Source organism: Arachis ipaensis, chromosome B9, assembly GCF_059453495.1.
Source record: "Arachis ipaensis isolate K30076 ecotype BB chromosome B9, ASM5945349v1, whole genome shotgun sequence".
Taxonomy (NCBI): domain Eukaryota; kingdom Viridiplantae; phylum Streptophyta; class Magnoliopsida; order Fabales; family Fabaceae; genus Arachis; species Arachis ipaensis.
In genome coordinates this window covers 115517723-115540527 of record NC_142444.1, presented here as the reverse complement: position 1 = coordinate 115540527, position 22805 = coordinate 115517723, and the positions used below count along the sequence as shown (strand labels likewise).

At 40.5% G+C, this 22805-nt stretch overlaps 2 non-coding genes across 2 annotated transcripts; both read left to right on the top strand.

Moving 5' to 3' along the window:
• The first annotated feature begins 13375 nt into the window (after positions 1-13375).
• LOC148546009 (small nucleolar RNA R71) lies at positions 13376-13483 on the top strand. The gene has a single exon (XR_015901449.1). It is a non-coding gene; the product is annotated as a small nucleolar RNA R71 (small nucleolar RNA).
• A 9002-nt stretch (positions 13484-22485) lies between these two features.
• Positions 22486-22593, top strand: LOC148546008 (small nucleolar RNA R71). Its single transcript, XR_015901447.1, has one exon. It is a non-coding gene; the product is annotated as a small nucleolar RNA R71 (small nucleolar RNA).
• Positions 22594-22805: the final 212 nt, after the last annotated feature.

Genomic DNA, 22805 nt, shown 5'->3' with positions numbered 1-22805 from the left:
TGATTGAAAACATGCTTCTTTAGACTTATAATTGCTAATATTAATCCTCTCTTATTACCATTAGATGCCTTGATATGTGTGTTGAGTGATTTTAGAGATTACAGGGCAGCAATGGCTTGGAGGATGGAAAAGAAGCATGCAAAAGTGGAAGGAATACAAGAAGTTGAAGAAATTGCTATGCTGTCCAGCCTGACCTCTTCGCACTCAAACGGCTATAACTTTAGCCACAGAGGTCCAAACGACGCGGTTCCAGTTGCGTTGGAAAGCTAACGTCTGCGGCTTCGATTTGATATATAATATGTTATGGTTTCCCAGACGCTAGGTGACGCGACCGTGTGATCCATGCGGCCGCGTCGCAGTGACGAAAAACCAGCGTGGCAAAATCCGAAACCAGCGAATTCTGGATTGTTTCTGACCCAGTTTGCGGCCTAGAAAATACAGATTAGAGGCTATAAAGTGGGAGACTGCATCCATTCAAAAGGAGGCTTCCATATTCACAATTTTAGGAGTAGATGTAGTTTTTAGAGAGAGAGGTTCTCTCCTCTCTCTTAGGATTAGGATTTAGGATTTCTCTTAGTTTTAGAGTGACTCTCAATCCCAGGTTCTTTATTTTTATTTAATTTATGAACTCTTTCATGTTACATATAATTTTCTTAATTAATGTTATTTGAGGTATTTTCATTCATGATTGCTTTCTTTTATTTACATGATTACTGCTTCCCATCTGAAGACATTTTTTTTATTAAGTAAATTTACCATTTTCTTCCTTTTGGCTTTGGTTAAGTAATTGGTAACGCTTGAGCTGTCAATAAAGGAGTGGTTGAAATTGGGAGTTGCTCCAATAACTCTAGTCTTTCCATCGGAATTGACTAGGACCTGCGGATTAAGCTAATTAATCCACTTGATCTATCTTCATAGTTAGAGGTTAACAAAGTGAGATTAAAATCCAAATTTCATCACAACTGATAAGGATAGGACCTCCAGTTCTAATACCTTGCCAAGAGTTTATTTTTTTTATTATTATTTTATTTCCTCTGCCATTTACTATTATTGCTTCTTATCTTATACATTAATAGAACCCCCAATTTGCAAGACTCATAACCAATAATAAGAACACCTCCCTGCAATTCCTTGAGAAGACGACCCGAGGTTTAAATACTCGGTTATCAATTTAAAAGGGGCTTGTTACTTGTGACAACCAAAACGTTTGTACGAAGGAATTTTTGTCGGTTTAGAGACTATATCTACAACACGACTATTTTTATGACATTCTTTACTGGCGAAAATCCCAACGTCAAAAGTTAGATTTGAAACCTCTCCCTCCACATCTCAAATATGCTTATCTTGAGGATGAGCATAAGCTTCCGGTTATTATTGCAAGGGAACTGACTTCTCAACAAGAAGAATAGTTACTTGATCTACTGAGGAAGCATAAGAAGGCAATTGGGTGGAGTTTGGCAGACATAGTGGGAATTAACCCTCAAGTATGCGAGCACAGAATATTTTTAGAAGAGGGAGCAAGACTTGTCCGTCAACCACAAAGAAGATTGAATCCCACCATCTTGGAAGTTGTCAAAAAGGAAGTGACCAGACTATTGGAAGCCGGTATCATATATCCCATTTCAGACAGTGAATGGGTAAGCCCAGTACAAGTGGTGTCCAAGAAGGCCGGAGTCACTACAGTGAAGAATGAGCATGGAGAGCTCATAGCAACTAGAGTTCAGAATGCTTGGAGAGTCTGCATTGATTACAGGCGTCTCAACCAAGCTACCCATAAGGATCACTACCCACTTCCATTCATTGATCAAATGCTGGATCGCCTGTCAGGTAAATCACATTATTGCTTTTTAGATGGTTACACAGGTTATTTCCAGATTCATATAGCTCCCGAGGATCAGGAAAAGACTACTTTTACATGTCTTTTTGGGACTTATGCTTATAAAAGAATGCCCTTTGGCTTGTGCAATGCACCAGCTACTTTCTAAAGGTGCATGATGAGCCTTTTCTCTGATCTTATTGAGGACTGTATGGAAGTTTTTATGGACGATTTTAGCGTTTATGGTGATTCTTTTAACCTTTGCTTAGATGGATTATCTAGAGTATTAGATAGATGTGTTAATACAAACCTTGTATTGAATTTCGAAAAATGCCACTTTATGGTAATGCAAGGGATTGTATTAGGATATGTGGTATCTAATAATGGCATTTCTGTAGACCCAGCAAAGGTGAATGTTATTTCTAGTTTACCTTACCCCTCTTCTGTGAGGGAAGTCCGTTCGTTCCTTGGCCATGCAGGTTTCTACAGGAGATTTATTAAGGACTTTAGTAAGGTGGCACTTCCCTTATCCAGATTACTGCAGAAGGACATTGAGTTCGAGTTCAGTGAAGGTTGCAAACAAGCATTTGATAAGCTGAAGACTGCTCTAACTCAAGCCCCAATTGTAAGAGGACCCGACTGGAGCCAGCCATTTGAAATCATGTGCGATGCTTCCAACCATGCAGTAGGAGCAGCGCTTGCTCAGCGTGAAGGTAAGGACCCTTTTGTTATTGCCTATGCGTCTAAGACTTTAGACACTGCCCAGTCCAATTATACTACTACTGAGAAAGAGCTACTTGCTATTGTTTTCGCTCTGGATAAATTCCGAGCCTATTTACTTGGCACTAGAGTAGTAGTGTATTCGGACCATGCAGCTCTAAAGTATCTATTAGCAAAAAAGGATCCAAACCAAGACTTATACGTTGGATACTGCTGTTACAAGAATTTGATTTAGAAATAAAGGATCGGAGTGGTAATCAAAATCTAGTAGCGGACCACTTGAGTCGCCTTGAACATATTAAGGATGATTCTACTCCTATAGATGATAATTTTCCTTTTGAAAACCTGCAAGTAGTATCTGAGGTAGTCCCTTGGTACGCACCTGTTGCTAATTATTTAGTTAGTCGCACATTTCCTCCACATTTCTCTAAACATCAAAGAGACAAGCTGAAAAGCGAGTCTAAATATTATATATGGGATGACCCATATTTATGGAGATGTGGCGCTGACCAAATAATTAGACGTTGTGTACCTCAATCAGAATTCCAGTCCATTTTAGAGGCCTGTCACTCATCTGAGAGTGGAGGACACTTTGGCCCTCAAAGAACAGCTAGAAAGATCTTAGACTGTGGATTCTGGTGGCCTAATCTTTTTAGAGATGCTGCTGAGTTTTGTAAATCTTGTCACCCATGCCAGAAATTTGGTAACATATCCAAGAGGGATGAGATGCCTCAACAATATATGCTTTTCTGTGAAATTTTTGATGTATGGGGCATTGACTTCATGGGTCCATTTCCAAATTCTAGTGGATATTTTTATATATTGTTAGGTGTGGATTATGTTTCCAAATGGGTAGAAGCAATTCCTACCCGTACTGATGATGCTAACACTATTGTTTCCTTTGTGAGAAAGCATATTATATGCCGCTTTGGATCACCACGAGCGATCGTGAGCGATTAAGGCACCCATTTTTGTAATAGGAGACTAACAGGATTGATGAAGAAGCATGGGATAATCCATAAAGTTGCAACAGCTTACCATCCCCAAACCAATGGGCAAGCCGAGGTGTCAAACAGAGAAATTAAGCGTATCTTGCAAAAGATAGTAAAGCCTCATAGAAAAGACTGGAGCACCAGACTACAAGATGCACTGTGGGCATATAGAACAGCATACAAGACACCCATTGGGATGAGTCCCTTCCGCTTGGTTTATGGAAAAGCTTGCCATCTCCCAGTTGAAATAGAACACAGAGCCTTCTGGGCAGTTAAGGAGTGCAACATGGGAATTGAGAATGCTGGAGCTGAAAGAAAGTTGCAACTGCAGGAACTGGAGAACCTTCGCTTGGAAGCTTATGAGAACTCCAGAATATACAAGGAAAAGATGAAAGCTGTGCATGATCAAAACATCAAGAAGAGAGAGTTCCAACCTGGAGATTTTGTTCTCCTTTACAAATCTCGACTGAGGCTCATGCCCGGTAAGTTGAGATCAAAATGGGAAGGTCCATACAGAATAGAGAAGGCTGAACCGTACGGAGTTTATCACCTAAGCCATCCTTCAAGCTCTGAACTTATTAAGGTTAATGGACAACGCCTAAAGCTATACCATGGTGAGAAGGTGCAGAAAAATAAGGAGCTTGAGATCTTCCGCTTGGAAGATCCCCACATCGCAGCAGATTGAGCTAGTGGAGCGTCCAACTTACGGACGTTAAAGCAAAGTGCTTGGTGGGAGACAACCCACCGCGGTATGATCGTTCTTTTCTTTACTTTTAGTTTTTCTTTTTTAATAACTCTTTTCTTTATTAGTACTTCCGTGCTCTTTCACACGCATGTCTTTATATTTCTTTTAAAAAAAAAAATTTCGCCGCACGCCGCGATCGCACCAGCGATGCGTCCGCGTGGCAGGGGGAGTAATGAAAAATAAAAAATGAACAGAAACTTGCGTAGGAGGAGCGCTGGAGTCGTGCCAATGGTACAATTTACTCCACGCGACCGCGTCGCTTGGACATCATGGCCTCCCACGCGACCGCGTCGGCGACGCGGCCGTGTGCCCTGCATTTTCGACGTAAAAGGGTGCACAATGCTATATTGTGCGAGAGTGGTGCTGGATTGGTGCTGGAAGCACAATCGTTGTCACGCGACCGCGTCGCCGACGCGGCCGCATCGATTATTCTCTGACGCACACTCACGCGATCGCATGACCCACGCGATCGCGTCACCCAATTTTGGCAATTAAAATGAATCGAACAGAGAGTTGTGCTGGAGCGAGGCTGCACTCGCGGCAGTAGCGCAACACGGGTCACGCGATCGCGTGACTGACGCGATTGCGTCATCTTACCTGATGCACACCCACGCGAACGCGTGCCTTCCGTAGCCGCGTCGCATGCTCCGCACTGCTAAACCTCTATTGCCAAATTATCTTATCTTTCTTTCCTCCAAATCCTAATTTTTCTTTTCCCTCCTTCTTTCTTCTTTCTCCCTTCCCCTTTTTTTTCTCTCTCTCTCTCCTCCATTAACAAGGTTTTACCTTCTTCTTCCTTCTTCTCTTTTCTATCATTCTTATTATACTATATATATATATATATATATATATATATATATATATATATTATTATATCCTTTTTCTTTTCTTTTTCTTTTCAAACTTTTATTTTTCTTTATTCTTCTTTTCCCTTTTTAGATGGTGTTAGACATTTTTTTTTTAGTCATTATCCCTCATTATATGCTTGTGACTTGTTATAATTTAATTGACGATTATTACTTTTAAGGGATTGCTTGCATGTTTAATTTCATACTTTTTATATCTGGTTTAACATGCACGCCATGTGTTTGTGAAAATACCCATATAGCATTATGCACTTCTCTATGTTACTATACTATTCAATGCTTACTTTTCACAACTTTCCCTTATTATTTTATTAATTGAATTCAATTGTCAATACAAACATGATGGTTTGTTACAAAGTAATGCTTGGTTTACGCTACTCATGCCTTTGCCTGCATGCCAATAAACCTCTTGCATTCCATTGTCCTACATGCACTTGCTATATTGCCAGTGATGAGCTTTTCACATGTAATCTGGACCATGTGTTCATGCCATTTATCTTTATTATGCATTGACTATCACTTACAATACCCTCTTCCTTGCTCTATCTCTTTGAATTTAAATTCTTTTCTCTTCCCTTCTTTCAGGATGGCCACCAAGAAAGGAAAAGAGAAAGCTACTTCGAAACCACCAGCAAGAAGAGGAACTAAAAGAGCATTAGTGGCAGAGCCTTCTTCAACCGCAGTCAAGCCCTCAACAAAAAGAGTTAAGAGGATAATAATGGTTGACGACAAGGAAAAAGCCTTTCCAGCAAAGGACACTGCGCAATTTCCCAATCGCTACTGTGAGCAGATGTTCCCTATCCTAGCCGAAAGGAACTATAACAATGAATACCTTCTTATCCTCCCGTCCAATATTGCGGCCTTTGTTGAGCCGCAAATTGAGTGAAGACAATGGGATTTCCTACGGAGACAGCCAAGGCAGGTCAATCTCTCTTGGGTAGTTGAGTTCTACTCCAACTTCTACATGCCGACCCTACAGTCTGTTTATGTACGGCAGAAGCAAGTCCCCATCACAGAAGAGGCCATTCAGCAAGTTCTGAGTCTTCCCCCTATTCCAGCAGGAATGGACGCTTTTCAAGAAGCCACCCTTCAGCGCCAGAGATACCAATTTGACTGGGACTCCGTTCTCGGAGTCAGTGCATTACCTGGCAGCCGTTGGATCTACGAATACCACCGTACCCGCCCTAAGGAAATCTTGGCTTCTGCACTTACCTTGGTGGTTCGCGTATGGGCACAGATCATGTCCCATTACGTCTTTCCGAGCACTCATGAGTCCTCTTTCACTGCAGACATGGCTGTTCTACTATGGTGCATCCTTACAGACCAACCTCTGAATCTCTCAAGATATATCCGAAATGCTATGGAACACGTACAAATTACGGGAAACTTACCTTTTCCCGCCTTGGTCTCAGATCTTGTCTCAGCAGCCGGAGTCTCCTACAGAGTTGGGGACACTGGTGCGCAAAAATTGTGATTACACTTTGATTATGTAAAATTCATCGCTCTTTCTTTCCCTGGTAATGGCGCCAAAAACATGATGCCAATACCATGGTTCACAACTTCGCACAACTAACCAGCAAGTGCACTGGGTCGTCCAAGTAATACCTTACGTGAGTAAGGGTCGAATCCCATGGAGATTGTTGGTATGAAGCAAGCTATTGTCACCTTGTAAATCTCAGTCAGGCGGATATAAAATAATTATGGAGTTTTCGAAATTAATTAACAAAATAGGGATAAAAATACTTATGTAAATCATTGGTGAGAATTTCCGATAAGCGAATAGAGATGCTTTCGTTTCTCTAAACCTCTGCTTTCCTGCTATCTTCATCCAGTCAGTCTTACTCCTTTCCATGGTTGGCTTTATGTGATGCATCACCATTGTCAAGGGCTACTTTCGGTCTTCTCTCGGGAAAATGATCCAAATGCCCTGTCACGGCACGGCTAATCGTCTGGAGACATCACCCTTGTCAATGGTTATATCCTATCCTCTCAGTGAAAATGGTCAACGCACCCTGTCACGGCACGGCTATTCATCTGTCGGTTCTCGATCATGCTGGAATAGGATTTACTATCCTTTTGCGTCTGTCACTACGCCCAGCAATCACGAGTTTGAAGTTCGTCACAGTCATTCAGTCATTGAATCCTATTCGGAATACCACAGACAAGGTTTAGACTTTCCGGATTCTCTTGAATGCCGCCATCATTCTAGCTTATACCACGAAGATTCCGATTAAGAGATCTAAGAGATACTCATTCAGTCGATGGTAGAACGGAAGTGATTGTCAGGCACACGTTCATAGGGAATGATGATGATTGTCACGTTCATCACATTCAGGTTGAAAAGCGAATGAATATCTTAGAAGCGAAATAAGATGAATTGAATAGAAAACAGTAGTACTTTGCATTAATCCTTGAGGAACAGCAGAGCTCCACACCTTAATCTATGGAGTGCAGAAACTCTACCGTTGAAAATACATAAGTGATAATGGAGTTCATTGGTCTCGGCCCCAGAGGGGAACCGGAGTAACTAAGACTGTGAATACAATGATAAAAAGTTCTATTTATAATAAACTAGTCACTAGGGTTTACAAGAGTAAGTAATTGATGCATAAATCCACTTCCGGGGCTCACTTGGTGTGTACCTGGGCTGAGCTTGAGTGTTGCACGTGTAGAGGTCCTTCTTGGAGTTGAACGCCAGCTTTTGTGCCAGTTTGGGCGTTGAACTCCACTTTGCAGCTTGTTTCTGGCGCTGGACGCTAGAATTGGGCAGAGAACTGGCATTGAACGCCAAGTTGCGTCATCTAAACTTGGGCAAAGTATGGACTATTATATATTTCTGGAAAACCCTGGATGTCTACTTTCCAACGCAATTGAAAGCGCGCCATTTTGAGTTCTCTAGCTCCAGAAAATCCATTTTGAGTGCAGGGAGGTCAGAATCCAACAGCATCAGCAGTCCTTCTTCAACCTCTGAATCTGATTTTTGCTCAAGTCCCTCAATTTCAGCCAGAAAATACCTGAAATCACAGAAAAACACACAAACTCATAGTAAAGTCTAGAAATGTGAATTTAACATAAAAACTAATGAAAACATCCTTAAAAGTAACTAGATCCTACTAAAAATATACTAAAAACAATGCCAAAAAGCGTATAAATTATCCGCTCATCACAACACCAAACTTAAATTGTTGCTTGTCCCCAAGCAACTGAAAATCAAATAGGATAAAAAGAAGAGAATATACTATAAATTCTAAACTACCAATGAAACATGGCTCCAATCATATGAGCGGGACTTATAGCTTTTTGCCTCTTGAATAGTTTTGGCATCTCACTTTATCCATTGAGGTTCAGAATGATTGGCATCTATAGGAACTCAGAGTTCAGATAGTGTTATTGACTCTCCTAGTTCAGTATGATGATTCTTGAACACAGCTTCTTTATGAGTCTTGGCCGTGGCCCTAAGCACTTTGTTTTCCAGTATTACCACCGGATACATAAATGCCACAGACACGTAATTGGGTGAACCTTTTCAGATTGTGACTCAGCTTTGCTAAAGTCCCCAATTAGAGGTGTCCAGGGTTCTTAAGCACACTCTTCTTTTGCTTTGGACCTTGACTTTAACCGCTCAGTCTCAAGTTTTCACTTGACACCTACACGCCACAAGCACATGGTTAGGGACAGCTTGGTTTAGCCGCTTAGACCAGGATTTTATTCCTTTAGGCCCTCCTATCCACTGATGCTCAAAGCCTTGGGATCCTTTTTATTTACCCTTACCTTTTGGTTTTAAGGGTTATTGGCTTTTTGCTCTTGCCTCTTGGTTTTAAGAGCTTTGGCTTTTTCTACTTGCTTTTTTTCTTTTTCTTTCTATTTTTTTTTTTTGCCTATATTTTTTTCTGCAAGCTTTGTTCTTTGCTGCTTTTTCTTGCTTCAAGAATCATTTTTATGATTTTTCAGATTATCAGATAACATGTCTCCTAATCATCATTCTTTCAAGATCCAACATATTTAACATTCTTAAACAACAACTTCAAAGGACATATGCACTGTTCAAGCATACATTCAGAAAACAAGAAGCATTGTCACCACATCAATATAATTAAGCTAAGTTCAAGGATAAATTCAAAACTCATGTACTTCTTGTTCTTTTGAATTAAAACATTTTTCATTTAAGAGAGGTGATGGATTCATAGGACATTCATAACTTTAAAACAAAGTTACTAACTACTAATGATCTTGTAATGAAGACACAAACATAGATAAGCGCATAACCTAGAAAACGAAAAACAGAAGAAATAAGAACAAGGAATGAATCCACCTTAGTGATGGTGGCGTTTCCTTCTTGAGGAACCAATGATGTCCTTGAGCTCTTCTATGTCTCTTCCTTGTCTTTGTTGCTCCTCCCTCATTGCTTTTTGATCTTCTCTTATTTCATGAAGGATGATGGAGTGCTCTTGATGTTCCACCCTTAGTTGTCCCATATTGGAACTCAATTCTCCTAGGGAGGTGTTGATTTGCTCCCAATAGTTTTGTGGAGGAAAATGCATTTGAGGCATCTCCGGGATCTCATGGTGATGAGCTTCATATGCCGCTTGAGCTCCATGAATGGGCTCTCTTGCTTGCTCCATCTTTTTCTTAGTGATGGGCTTGTCCTCTTTAATGAGGATATCTCCCTCTATGTCAATCCCAGCTGAATTGCATAGGTGGCAAATGAGGTGAGGAAAGGCTAACCTTGCCATAGTAGAGGACTTGTCAGCCACCTTGTAGAGTTCTTGATGTATAATCTCATGAACTTCCACCTCTTCTCCAATCATGATGCTATGGATCATGATGGCCCGGTCTATAGTAACTTCAGACCGGTTGCTAGTGGGAATGATTGAGCATTGAATGAACTCCAACCATCCTCTAGCTACAGGCTTGAGGTCCAATCTTCTTAGTTGAACCGGCTTGCCTTTGGAGTCAATCTTCCATTGAGCTCTTTCTACACATATGTCCATCAGGACTTGGTCCAACCTTTGATCAAAGTTGACTCTCCTTGTGTAGGGGCGTGCGTTCTCTTCCATGTTTAGCAAGTTGAACGCCAACCTCACATTTTCCGGACTAAAATCTAAGTATTTCCCCGGAACCATTGTAACATAGTTCTTTGGATCCGGGTTCTTACTTTGATCATGGTTCTTGGTGATCCATGCATTGGCATAGAACTCTTGAACCATTAGGATGCCGACTTGTTGGATGGGATTTGTTAGAACTTCCCAACCTCTTCTTTGAATTTCATGTCGGATCTCCGGATACTCATTTCTTTTGAGTTTGAAAGGGACCTCGGGGATCACCTTCTTCTTGGCCACAACATCATAGAAGTGGTCTTGATGAGCTTTGGAGATGAATCTTTCCATCTCCCATGACTCGGATGTGGAAGCTTTTGTCTTTTCTTTCCCCTTTCTAGAGGATTCTCCGGTCTTAGGTGCCATCAATGGTAATGGAAAAACAAAAAGCTTATGCTTTTACCACACCAAACTTAGAATTTTGCTCGCCCTCTTGCAAGAGAAGAAAGAATAGATGAAGAAGAAGAAAAAATGGAGGAGAGGGAGAAGGGGTTGTGTTTTGGCCAAGAAGAGAAGAGAGGGTTGTGTTGTGTGAAAATGAGGAAGAATGGAAGGCTTTATATAGGGGAGGGAGGGGGGTTAAATTTTGGCCATGTAGGGTGGGTTTGGGTGGGAAATTGATTTTGAATTTTGAAGGTAGGTGGAGTTTATAAGGTAGGTTTATGGGAAAGAGTGGATGGATGTGAGTGGTGAAGAGGTGATGGGGAAGAGGGATTGAGGTGATTGGTGAAGGGTTTTGGGGAAGAGTGTTTATGGGATTGTGTGAAAGAGGGGTGAGAAGAAGTGAGTGGAGGTAGGTGGGGATCCTGTGGGGTCCACAGATCCTGAGGTGATCCTGTGGGATCCACAGATCCTGAGATGATCCTGTGGGGTCCACAGATCCTGAGGTGATCTTGTGGGGTCCACAGATCCTGAGATGATCCTGTGGGGTCCACAGATCCTGAGGTGTTCAAGGATTTACAACCTTGCACCAAATTAGGCATGTAAAATGCCCTTGCACACAACTCTGGGCGTTCAGCGCCAGGTTGGTGCCCATTTTGGGCGTTCAACGCCCATTTGTTGGCCATTTCTGGCGTTGAACGCCAGAACCATGCTTGTTCTGGGCGTTCAGTGCCAGTTCTTCTCCCGGGTGCATTTCTGGCGTTCAAACACCCAGATGATGCCCATTTTGGGCGTTCAGTGCCCAGATACTGCCCATTTTGGGCGTTCAGCGCCAGAACCATTCTCTGTTCTGGCGTTGAACGCCAGACAGGTGCTTCCTCCAGGGTGTGATTTTTCTTCTGCTGTTTTTGATTCCGTTTTCAATTTTTATATTTAGTTTGTGACTCCACATGATCATGAACCTATAAAGACATATAACTAAGAAAAATATAGTTAGATAACTAAAAATTGAGTTGCCTCCCAACAAGCGCTTCTTTAATGTCAATAGCTTTACAGTGGGCTCTCATGGAGCCTCACAGATATTCAGAGCATTGTTGAGACTCTCCAACACCAAACTTAGAGTTTGGATATGGGAGTTCAACACCAAACTTAGAGTTTGGTTGTGGTCTCCCAACACCAAACTTAGAGTCTGACTGTGGGGGCTTTGGTTGACTCTGCTTTGAGAGAAGCTTTTTCTGCTTCCTCTCCATGGATGCAGAGAGAGATCCATGAGTTGTAAACACAAGGTTGTCCTCATTCAATTGAAGGATCACTTCTCCACTGTCCACATCAATCACAGCTCTTGTTGTGGCTAGGAAAGGTCTTCCTAGGATGATGGATTCATCCTCTTCCTTTTCAGTATCCAGGACTATGAAATCGGCAGGGATGTAAAGGCCTTCAACCTTTACTAACATGTCCTCTACTTGTCTATAAGCCTGTTTTCTTGAATTGTCTGCCATTTCTAATGAGATTTTAGCAGCTTGCACCCCATAGATTCCCAGTTTCTCTATTACAGAGAGGGGCATGAGGTTTATTCCTGAACCAAGGTCACACAGAGCCTTAAAGATCATGGTGCCTATGGTACAAGGTATTATGAACTTTCCAGGATCCTGTCTCTTCTGAGGCAATGTCAGTTGATCCAGATCACTTAGTTCATTGGTGAACAAGGGAGGTTCATCTTCCCAAGTCTCAATACCAAATAATTTGGCATTCAGCTTCATGATTGCACCAAGAAACTTGGTAGTTTGCTCTTCAGTAACATCCTCATTCTCTTCAGAAGATGAGTACTCATCAGAGCTCATGAATGGCATAAGGAGGTTCAATGGAATCTCTATGGTCTCTAGATGAGTCTCAGATTCCTTTGGTTTCTCAGAGGGAAGCTCCTTATTGATCACTGGACGTCCCAGGAGGTCTTCCTCCTTGGGATTCACGTCCTCCTCTCCCTCATTGGGTTCGGCCATTTTGGTTATGTCAATGGCCTTGCACTCTCCTTTTGGATTTTCTTCTGTATTGCTTGGGAGAGTGCTAGGAGGGATTTCAGTGATCCTTTTACTCAGCTGACCCACTTGTGCTTCCAAATTTCTAATGGAAGACCTTGTTTCATTCATGAAACTCACAGTGGCCTTAGATAGATCAGAGATTAAGTTTGCTAAGCTAGATGGATTCTGCTCAGAATTCTCTGTTTGTTGCTGAGTGGATGATGGAAAAGGCTTGCTATTGCTAAACCTGTTTCTTCTACCATTATTAAAGCCTTATTGAGGCTTTTGATCCTTCCATGAGAAATTTGGATGATTTCTCCATGATGAGTTATAGGTGTTTCCATAAGGTTCACCTAAGTAATTCACCTCTGCTATTGCAGGGTTCTCAAGATCATAAGCTTCTTCTTCAGAAGATGCCTCTTGAGTACTGTTGGATGCAGCTTGCATTCCATTCAGACTCTGAGAAATCATATTGACTTGCTGAGTCAATATTTTGTTCTGAGCCAATATGGCATTCAGAGTATCAACTTCAAGAACTCCCTTCTTCATAGGCGTCCCATTACTCACAGGATTCCTCTCAGAAGTGTACATAAACTGGTTATTGGCAACCATGTCAATGAGTTCTTGAGCTTCTGCAGGCATTTTCTTTAGGTGAATGGATCCACCTGCAGAAGTATCCAATGACATCTTTGATATCTCAGATAAACCATCATAGAAGATATCTAGGATGGTCCATTCTGAAAGCATGTCAGAAGGACACTTTTTGGTCAGCTGCTTGTATCTTTCCCAAGCTTCATAGAGGGATTCACCTTCTTTCTGTCTGAAGGTTTGAACATCCACTCTAAGCTTGCTCAGCTTTTGAGGAGGAAAGAACTTGGCTAAGAAAGTCGTGACCAGCTTATCCCAAGAGTTCAGGCTGTCTCTGGGTTGAGAGTCCAACCAGATTCTAGCTCTGTCTCTTACAGCAAATGGGAAAAGCATGAGCCTGTAGACTTCAGGATCTACTCCATTAGTCTTAACAGTATCACAGATCTGCAAGAATTCAGTTAAGAACTGAAAAGGATCTTCAGATGGAAGTCCATGAAACTTGCAGTTCTGCTGCATCAGAGAAACTAATTGAGGTTTCAGCTCAAAATTGTTTGCTCCAATGGTAGGAATGGAGATGCTTCTTCCATGTAAATTGGAATTAGGTGCAGTAAAGTCACCAAGCATTCTCCTTGCATTATTGTTGTTGGGTTCGGCTGCCATCTCCTTTACTTGTTCAAAATTTTCAATAAGGTTGTCTCTGGATTGTTGTATTTTAGCTTCTCTTAGTTTCCTTTTCAGAGTCCTTTCAGGTTCTGGATCAGCTTCAACAAGAATGCCTTTTTCTTTGTCCCTACTCATATGAAAGAGAAGAGAAAAAGAAAAGAAGAAGAGAAAAATCCGAACTCAGAAAGAGAGAGAGAGGGTTCGGATTTTTGGTGGGTGAGGGAGAGATGTTAGTAGATGAATAAATAAATAGAATAAGATGAGAAAGGGAAAATTTCGAAAATAATTTTTGAAAAAGAGTTAGTGATTTTTGAAAATAGTTTTTGAAAAAGGTTAGTAATTTTCGAAAATAAAAATCAAAAATTAAAATAATTAGTTAATTAAAAAGAGATTTTGAAAAAGGGGGAAGATATTTTCAAAAATGAAAGAGAGAGAGTTAGTTAGGTGGTTTTGAAAAAGATAAGAAACAAACAAAAAGTTAGTTAGTTAGTTGAAACAAATTTGAAAATCAATTTTGAAAAGATAAGAAGATAAGAAGTTAGAAAAGATATTTTGAAATCAAATTTTGAAAAAGATAAGATAAGAAGATATTTTTGAAAAGATATGATTGAGATTAGTTTTGAAAAAGATTTGATTTTTAAAATCACAATTAATGACTTGATTCACAAGAAATCACAAGATATGATTCTAGAACTTAAAGTTTGAATCTTTCTTAACAAGTAACAAACTTGAAATTTTTGAAACAAAACATTAATTGTTATTGTTATTTTCGATAATTTGATATAAAAATATGAAAAATATTTTTGAAAAATATTTTTTGGAATTTTCGAAAATAACTAAGAAATTTGAAAAATATTTGATTTTTGAAAAAGATTTTGAAAAAGATGAGATTTTTAAATTGAAAGTTTGATTTGACTCATAAAAACAACTAGATTTTTAAAAATTTTTGAAAAAGTCAAATCTAATTTTTGAAATTTTAAGAGATAAAAAAGGGAAAGATATTTTTTTTTTATTTTTGAATTTTTATGATGAGAGAGAAAAATTTAAAACATCATTTTCATGTTTTTGTCTTTTATTTTTGAATCAAAACAAGGAATGCATGCAAGAACACTATGAATGTCAAGATGAACACCAAGAACACTATGAAGATCATGATGAACATCAAGAACATTTTTTTGAAAATTTTTTTATGCAAAGAAAACATGCAAGACACCAAACTTAGAATTCTTTAATGCTTAGACACTAAGAATCCAAGAATGCATATGAAAAACAAGAAAAGACACAAACCATGCAAATGCAAAGATCAAACAAGAAGACTTACCAAGAACAACTTGAAGATCATGAAGAACACTATGAATGCATGAGAATTTTCGAAAAAAATGCAAGATGAACATGCAATTGACACCAAACTTATAACATGACTCAAGACTCAAACAAGAAACACAAAAAATATTTTTTGATTTTTATGATTTTCTAATTTTTTTTGTATTTTTTTTTCGAAAATTATTTGAAAAACAAAAATAAGGATTTCAAAATCTTTAATATGAATTCCAGGAATCTTGTGCTCTTTAGTCTAAAGCTCCAATCAAAGGGTCAGGCATGGCTTAATAGCCAGTCAAGCTTTAGAATGGATCTACATCCATTGAGGTGATTAGTTGAAGACCAATCCCAAAGGAGTTTGGGTATGGCTTTTCAGCCAGATAGGATTCAACATGTTACCATGAAACTCTAGAATTCATCCTTCAAAGTTTTGAAGCCATAGAATAATTTATTTTTGAAAATATTTTTATTTTAAAATTTTTTTCAAATACAAAGAGGAAAATTTTGAAAGATTTTTGAAAAATTTTTGAAGAGAAAACAAAAAGAAAATTACCTAATCTGAGCAACAAGATGAACCGTCAGTTGTCCAAACTCGAACAATCCCCGGCAACGGCGCCAAAAACTTGGTGCGCAGAAATTGTGATTACACTTTGATTATGTAAAATTCATCGCTCTTTCTTTCCCTGGTAATGGCGCCAAAAACATGATGCCAATACCATGGTTCACAACTTCGCACAACTAACCAGCAAGTGCACTGGGTCGTCCAAGTAATACCTTACGTGAGTAAGGGTCGAATCCCACGGAGATTGTTGGTATGAAGCAAGCTATGGTCACCTTGTAAATCTCAGTCAGGCGGATATAAAATAATTATGGAGTTTTCGAAATTAATTAATAAAATAGGGATAAAAATACTTATGTAAATCATTGGTGAGAATTTCCGATAAGCGAATAGAGATGCTTTCGTTTCTCTAAACCTCTGCTTTCCTGCTATCTTCATCCAGTCAGTCTTACTCCTTTCCATGGCTGGCTTTATGTGATGCATCACCATTGTCAAGGGCTACTTTCGGTCTTCTCTCGGGAAAATGATCCAAATGCCCTGTCACGGCACGGCTAATCGTCTGGAGACATCACCCTTGTCAATGGTTATATCCTATCCTCTCAGTGAAAATGGTCAACGCACCCTGTCACGGCACGGCTATTCATCTGTCGGTTCTCGATCATGCTGGAATAGGATTTACTATCCTTTTGCGTCTGTCACTACGCCCAGCAATCATGAGTTTGAAGTTCGTCACAGTCATTCAGTCATTGAATCCTATTCGGAATACCACAAACAAGGTTTAGACTTTCCGGATTCTCTTGAATGCCGCCATCATTCTAGCTTACACCACGAAGATTCCGATTAAGAGATCTAAGAGATACTCATTCAGTCGAAGGTAGAACGGAAGTGGTTGTCAGGCACGCGTTCATAGGGAATGATGATGATTGTCACGTTCATCACATTCAGGTTGAAAAGCGAATGAATATCTTAGAAGCGAAATAAGATGAATTGAATAGAAAACAGTAGTACTTTGCATTAATCCTTGAGGAACAGCAGAGCTCCACACCTTAATCTATGGAGTGCAGAAACTCTACCGTTGAAAATACATAAGTGATAATGGAGTTCATTGGTCTCGGCCCCAGAGGGGAACCAGAGTAACCAAGACTGTGAATACAATGATAAAAAGTTCTATTTATAATAAACTAGTCACTAGGGTTTACATGAGTAAGTAATTGATGCATAAATCCACTTCCGGGGCCCACTTGGTGTGTACTTGGGCTGAGCTTAAGTGTTGCACGTGTAGAGGTCCTTCTTGGAGTTGAACGCCAGCTTTTGTGCCAGTTTGGGCGTTGAACTCCACTTTGCAGCTTGTTTCTGGCGCTGGACGCCAGAATTGGGCAGAGAACTGGCGTTGAACGCCAGTTTACGTCGTCTAAACTTGGGCAAAGTATGAACTATTATATATTGCTGGAAAGCCCGGGATGTCTACTTTTTAACGCAATTGAAAGCGCGCCATTTTGAGTTCTCTAGCTCCAGAAAATCCATTTTGAGTGCAGGGAGGTCAGAATCCAACAGCATCAGCAGTCCTTCTTCAACCTCTGAATCTGATTTTTGCTCAAGTCCCTTAATTTCAGCCAGAAAATACCTGAAATCATAGAAAAACACACAAACTCATAGTAAAGTCCAGAAATGTGAATTTAACTTAAAAAACTAATGAAAACATCCTTAAAAGTAAATAGATCCTACTAAAAATATACTAAAAACAATGCCAAAAAGCGTATAAATTATCCGCTCATCACAACACCAAACTTAAATTGTTGCTTGTCCCCAAGCAACTGAAAATCAAATAGGATAAAAAGAAGAGAATATACTATAAATTCCAAACTACCAATGAAACATGGCTCCAATCATATGAGCGGGACTTATAGCTTTTTGCCTCTTGAATAGTTTTGGCATCTCACTTTATCCATTGAGGTTCAGAATGATTGGTATCTATAGGAACTCAGAGTTCAGATAGTGTTTTTGACTCTCCTAGTTCAGTATGATGATTTTTGAACACAGCTTCTTTATGAGTCTTGGCCGTGGCCCTAAGCACTTTGTTTTCCAGTATTACCACCGGATACATAAATGCCACAGACACGTAATTGGGTGAACCTTTTCAGATTGTGACTCAGCTTTGCTAAAGTCTCCAATTAGAGGTGTCCAGGGTTCTTAAGCACACTCTTCTTTTGCTTTGGACCTTGACTTTAACCGCTCAGTCTCAAGTTTTCACTTGACACCTACACGCCACAAGCACATGGTTAGGGACAGCTTGGTTTAGCCGCTTAGACCAGGATTTTATTCCTTTAGGCGCTCCTATCCACTGATGCTCAAAGCCTTGGGATCCTTTTTATTTACCCTTACCTTTTGGTTTTAAGGGTTATTGGCTTTTTGCTCTTGCCTCTTGGTTTTAAGAGCTTTGGCTTTTTCTGCTTGCTTTTTTTCTTTTTCTTTCTATTTTTTCCGCCTATATTTTTTTTTTCTGCAAGCTTTGTTCTTTGCTGCTTTTTCTTGCTTCAAGAATCATTTTTATGATTTTTCAGATTATCAGATAACATGTCTCCTAATCATCATTCTTCCAAGAGCCAACATATTTAACATTCTTAAACAACAACTTCAAAGGACATATGCACTGTTCAAGCATACATTCAGAAAACAAGAAGCATTGTCACCATATCAATATAATTAAGCTAAGTTCAAGGATAAATTCAAAACTCATGTACTTCTTGTTCTTTTGAATTAAAACATTTTTCATTTAAGAGAGGTGATGGATTCATAGGACATTCATAACTTTAAGACAAAGTTACTAACTACTAATGATCATGTAATGAAGACACAAACATAGATAAGCGCATAACCTAGAAAACGAAAAACAGAAGAAATAAGAACAAGGAATGAATCCACCTTAGTGATGGTGGCGTTTCCTTCTTGAGGAACCAATGATGTCCTTGAGCTCTTCTATGTCTCTTCCTTGTCTTTGTTGCTCCTCCCTCATTGCTTTTTGATCTTCTCTTATTTCATGAAGGATGATGGAGTGCTCTTGATGTTCCACCCTTAGTTGTCCCATATTGGAACTCAATTCTCCTAGGGAGGTGTTGATTTTCTCCCAATAGTTTTGTGGAGGAAAATGCATTTGAGGCATCTCCGGGATCTCATGGTGATGAGCTTCATACGCCTCTTGAGCTCTATGAATGGGCTCTCTTGCTTGCTCCATCTTTTTCTTAGTGATGGACTTGTCCTCTTTAATGAGGATATCTCCCTCTATGTCAATCCCAGCTGAATTGCATAGGTGGCAAATGAGGTGAGGAAAGGCTAACCTTGCCATAGTAGAGGACTTGTCAGCCACCTTGTAGAGTTCTTGAGGTATAATCTCATGAACTTCCACCTCTTCTCCAATCATGATGCTATGGATCATGATGGCCCGGTCTATAGTAACTTCAGACCGGTTGCTAGTGGGAATGATTGAGCATTGAATGAACTCCAACCATCCTCTAGCTACAGGCTTGAGGTCCAATCTTCTTAGTTGAACCGGCTTGCCTTTGGAGTCAATCTTCCATTGAGCTCTTTCTACACATATGTCCATCAGGACTTGGTCCAACCTTTGATCAAAGTTGACTCTCCTTGTGTAGGGGCGTGCGTTCTCTTCCATGTTTAGCAAGTTGAACGCCAACCTCACATTTTCCGGACTAAAATCTAAGTATTTCCTCCGAACCATTGTAACATAGTTCTTTAGATCCGGGTTCTTACTTTGATCATGGTTCTTGGTGATCCATGCATTGGCATAGAACTCTTGAACCATTAGGATGCCGACTTGTTGGATGGGATTTGTTAGAACTTCCCAACCTCTTCTTTGAATTTCATGTCGGATCTCCGGATACTCATTTCTTTTGAGTTTGAAAGGGACCTCAGGGATCACCTTCTTCTTGGCCACAACATCATAGAAGTGGTCTTGATGAGCTTTGGAGATGAATCTTTCCATCTCCCATGACTCGGATGTGGAAGCTTTTGTCTTTCTTTTCCCCTTTCTAGAGGATTCTCCGATCTTAGGTGCCATCAATGGTAATGGAAAAACAAAAAGCTTATGCTTTTACCACACCAAACTTAGAATTTTGCTCGCCCTCTTGCAAGAGAAGAAAGAATAGATGAAGAAGAAGAAAAAATGGAGGAGAGGGAGAAGGGGTTGTATTTCGGCCAAGAAGAGAAGAGAGGGTTGTGTTGTGTGAAAATGAGGAAGAATGGAAGGCTTTATATAGGGGAGGGAGGGGGTTAAGTTTTGGCCATGTAGGGTGGGTTTGGGTGGGAAATTGATTTTGAATTTTGAAAGTAGGTGGAGTTTATGAGGTAGGTTTATGGGGAAGAGTGGATGGATGTGAGTGGTGAAGAGGTGATGGGGAAGAGGGATTGAGGTGATTGGTGAAGGGTTTTGGGGAAGAGTGTTTATGGGATTGTGTGAAAGAGGGGTGAGAAGAAGTGAGTGGAGGTAGGTGGGGATCCTGTGGGGTCCATAGATCCTGAGGTGATCCTGTGGGGTCCACAGATCCTGAGATGATCCTGTGGGGTCCACAGATCCTGAGGTGTTCAAGGATTTACAACCTTGCACCAAATTAGGCATGTAAAATGCCCTTGCACACAACTCTGGGCGTTCAGCGCCAGGTTGGTGCCCATTTTGGGCGTTCAACACCCATTTGTTGGCCATTTCTGGCGTTGAACGCCAGAACCATGCTTGTTCTGGGCGTTCAGCGCCAGCTCTTCTCCCGGGTGCATTTCTGGCGTTCAAACGCCCAGATGATGCCCATTTTGGGCGTTCGGCGCCCAGATACTGCCCATTTTGGGCGTTCAGCGCCAGAACCATGTTCTGTTCTGGCGTTGAACGCCAGACAGGTGCTTCCTCCAGGGTGTGAATTTTCTTCTGCTGTTTTTGATTCCGTTTTCAATTTTTATATTTAGTTTGTGACTCCACATGATCATGAACCTATAAAGACATATAACTAAGAAAAATATAGTTAGATAACTAAAAATTGGGTTGCCTCCCAACAAGCACTTCTTTAATGTCAATAGCTTGACAGTGGGCTCTCATGGAGCCTCATAGATGTTCAGAGCATTGTTGAGACTCTCCAACACCAAACTTAGAGTCTGACTGTGGGGGCTTTGGTTGACTCTGCTTTGAGAGAAGCTTTTTCTGCTTCCTCTCCATGGATGCAGAGAGAGATCCTTGAGTTGTAAACACAAGGTTGTCCTTATTCAATTGAAGGATCAATTCTCCTCTGTCCACATCAATCACAGCTCTTGCTGTGGCTAGGAAAGGTCTTCCTAGGATGATGGATTCATCCTCTTCCTTTCCAGTATCCAGGACTATGAAATCGGCAGGGATGTAAAGGCCTTCAACCTTTACTAACACGTCCTCTACTTGTCCATAAGCCTGTTTTCTTGAATTGTCTGTCATTTCTAATGAGATTTTAGCAGCTTGCACCCCATAGATTCCCAGTTTCTCTATTACAGAGAGGGGCATGAGGTTTATCCCTGAACCAAGGTCACACAGAGCCTTAAAGATCATGGTGCCTATGGTACAAGGTATTATGAACTTTCCAGGATCCTGTCTCTTCTGAGGCAATGTCAGTTAATCCAGATCACTTAGTTCATTGGTGAACAAGGGAGGTTCATCTTCCCAAGTCTCAATACCAAATAATTTGGCATTCAGCTTCATGATTGCACCAAGAAACTTGGCAGTGTACTCTTCAGTAACATCCTCATTCTCTTCAGAAGAGGAGTACTCATCAGAGCTCATGAATGGCATAAGGAGGTTCAATGGAATCTCTATGGTCTCTAGATGAGTCTCAGATTCCTTTGGTTTCTCAGAGGGAAGCTCCTTATTGATCACTGGACGTCCCATGAGGTCTTCCTCCTTGGGATTCACGTCCTCCTCTCCCTCATTGGGTTCGGCCATTTTGGTTATGTCAATGGCCTTGCACTCTCCTTTTGGATTTTCTTCTGTATTGCTTGGGAGAGTGCTAGGAGGGATTTCAGTGATCCTTTTACTCAGCTGACCCACTTGTGCTTCCAAATTTCTAATGGAAGACCTTGTTTCATTCATGAAACTCACAGTGGCCTTAGATAGATCAGAGATTAAGTTTGCTAAGCTAGATGGGTTCTGCTCAGAATTCTCTGTTTGTTGCTGAGTGGATGATGGAAAAGGCTTGCTATTGCTAAACCTGTTTCTTCCACCATTATTAAAGCCTTGTTGAGGCTTTTGATCCTTCCATGAGAAATTTGGATGATTTCTCCATGATGAGTTATAGGTGTTTCCATAAGGTTCACCTAAGTAATTCACCTCTGCTATTGCAGGATTCTCAAGATCATAAGCTTCTTCTTCAGAAGATGCCTCTTGAGTACTGTTGGATGCAGCTTGCATTCCATTCAGACTCTGAGAAATCATATTGACTTGCTGAGTCAATATTTTGTTCTGAGCCAATATGACATTCAGAGTATCAACTTCAAGAACTCCCTTCTTCATAGGCGTCCCATTACTCACAGGATTCCTCTCAGAAGTGTACATAAACTGGTTATTGGCAACCATGTCAATGAGTTCTTGAGCTTCTGCAGGCGTTTTCTTTAGGTGAATGGATCCACCTGCAGAAGTATCCAATGACATCTTTGATATCTCAGATAAACCATCATAGAAGATATCCAGGATGGTCCATTCTGAAAGCATGTCAGAAGGACACTTTTTGGTCAGCTGCTTGTATCTTTCCCAAGCTTCATAGAGGGATTCACCTTCTTTCTGTCTGAAGGTTTGAACATCCACTCTAAGCTTGCTCAGCTTTTGAGGAGGAAAGAACTTGGCTAAGAAAGCCGTGACCAGCTTATCCCAAGAGTTCAGGCTGTCTCTGGGTTGAGAGTCCAACCAGATTCTAGCTCTGTCTCTTACAGCAAATGGGAAAAGCATGAGCCTGTAGACTTCAGGATCTACTCCATTAGTCTTAACAGTATCACAGATCTGCAAGAATTCAGTTAAGAACTGAAAAG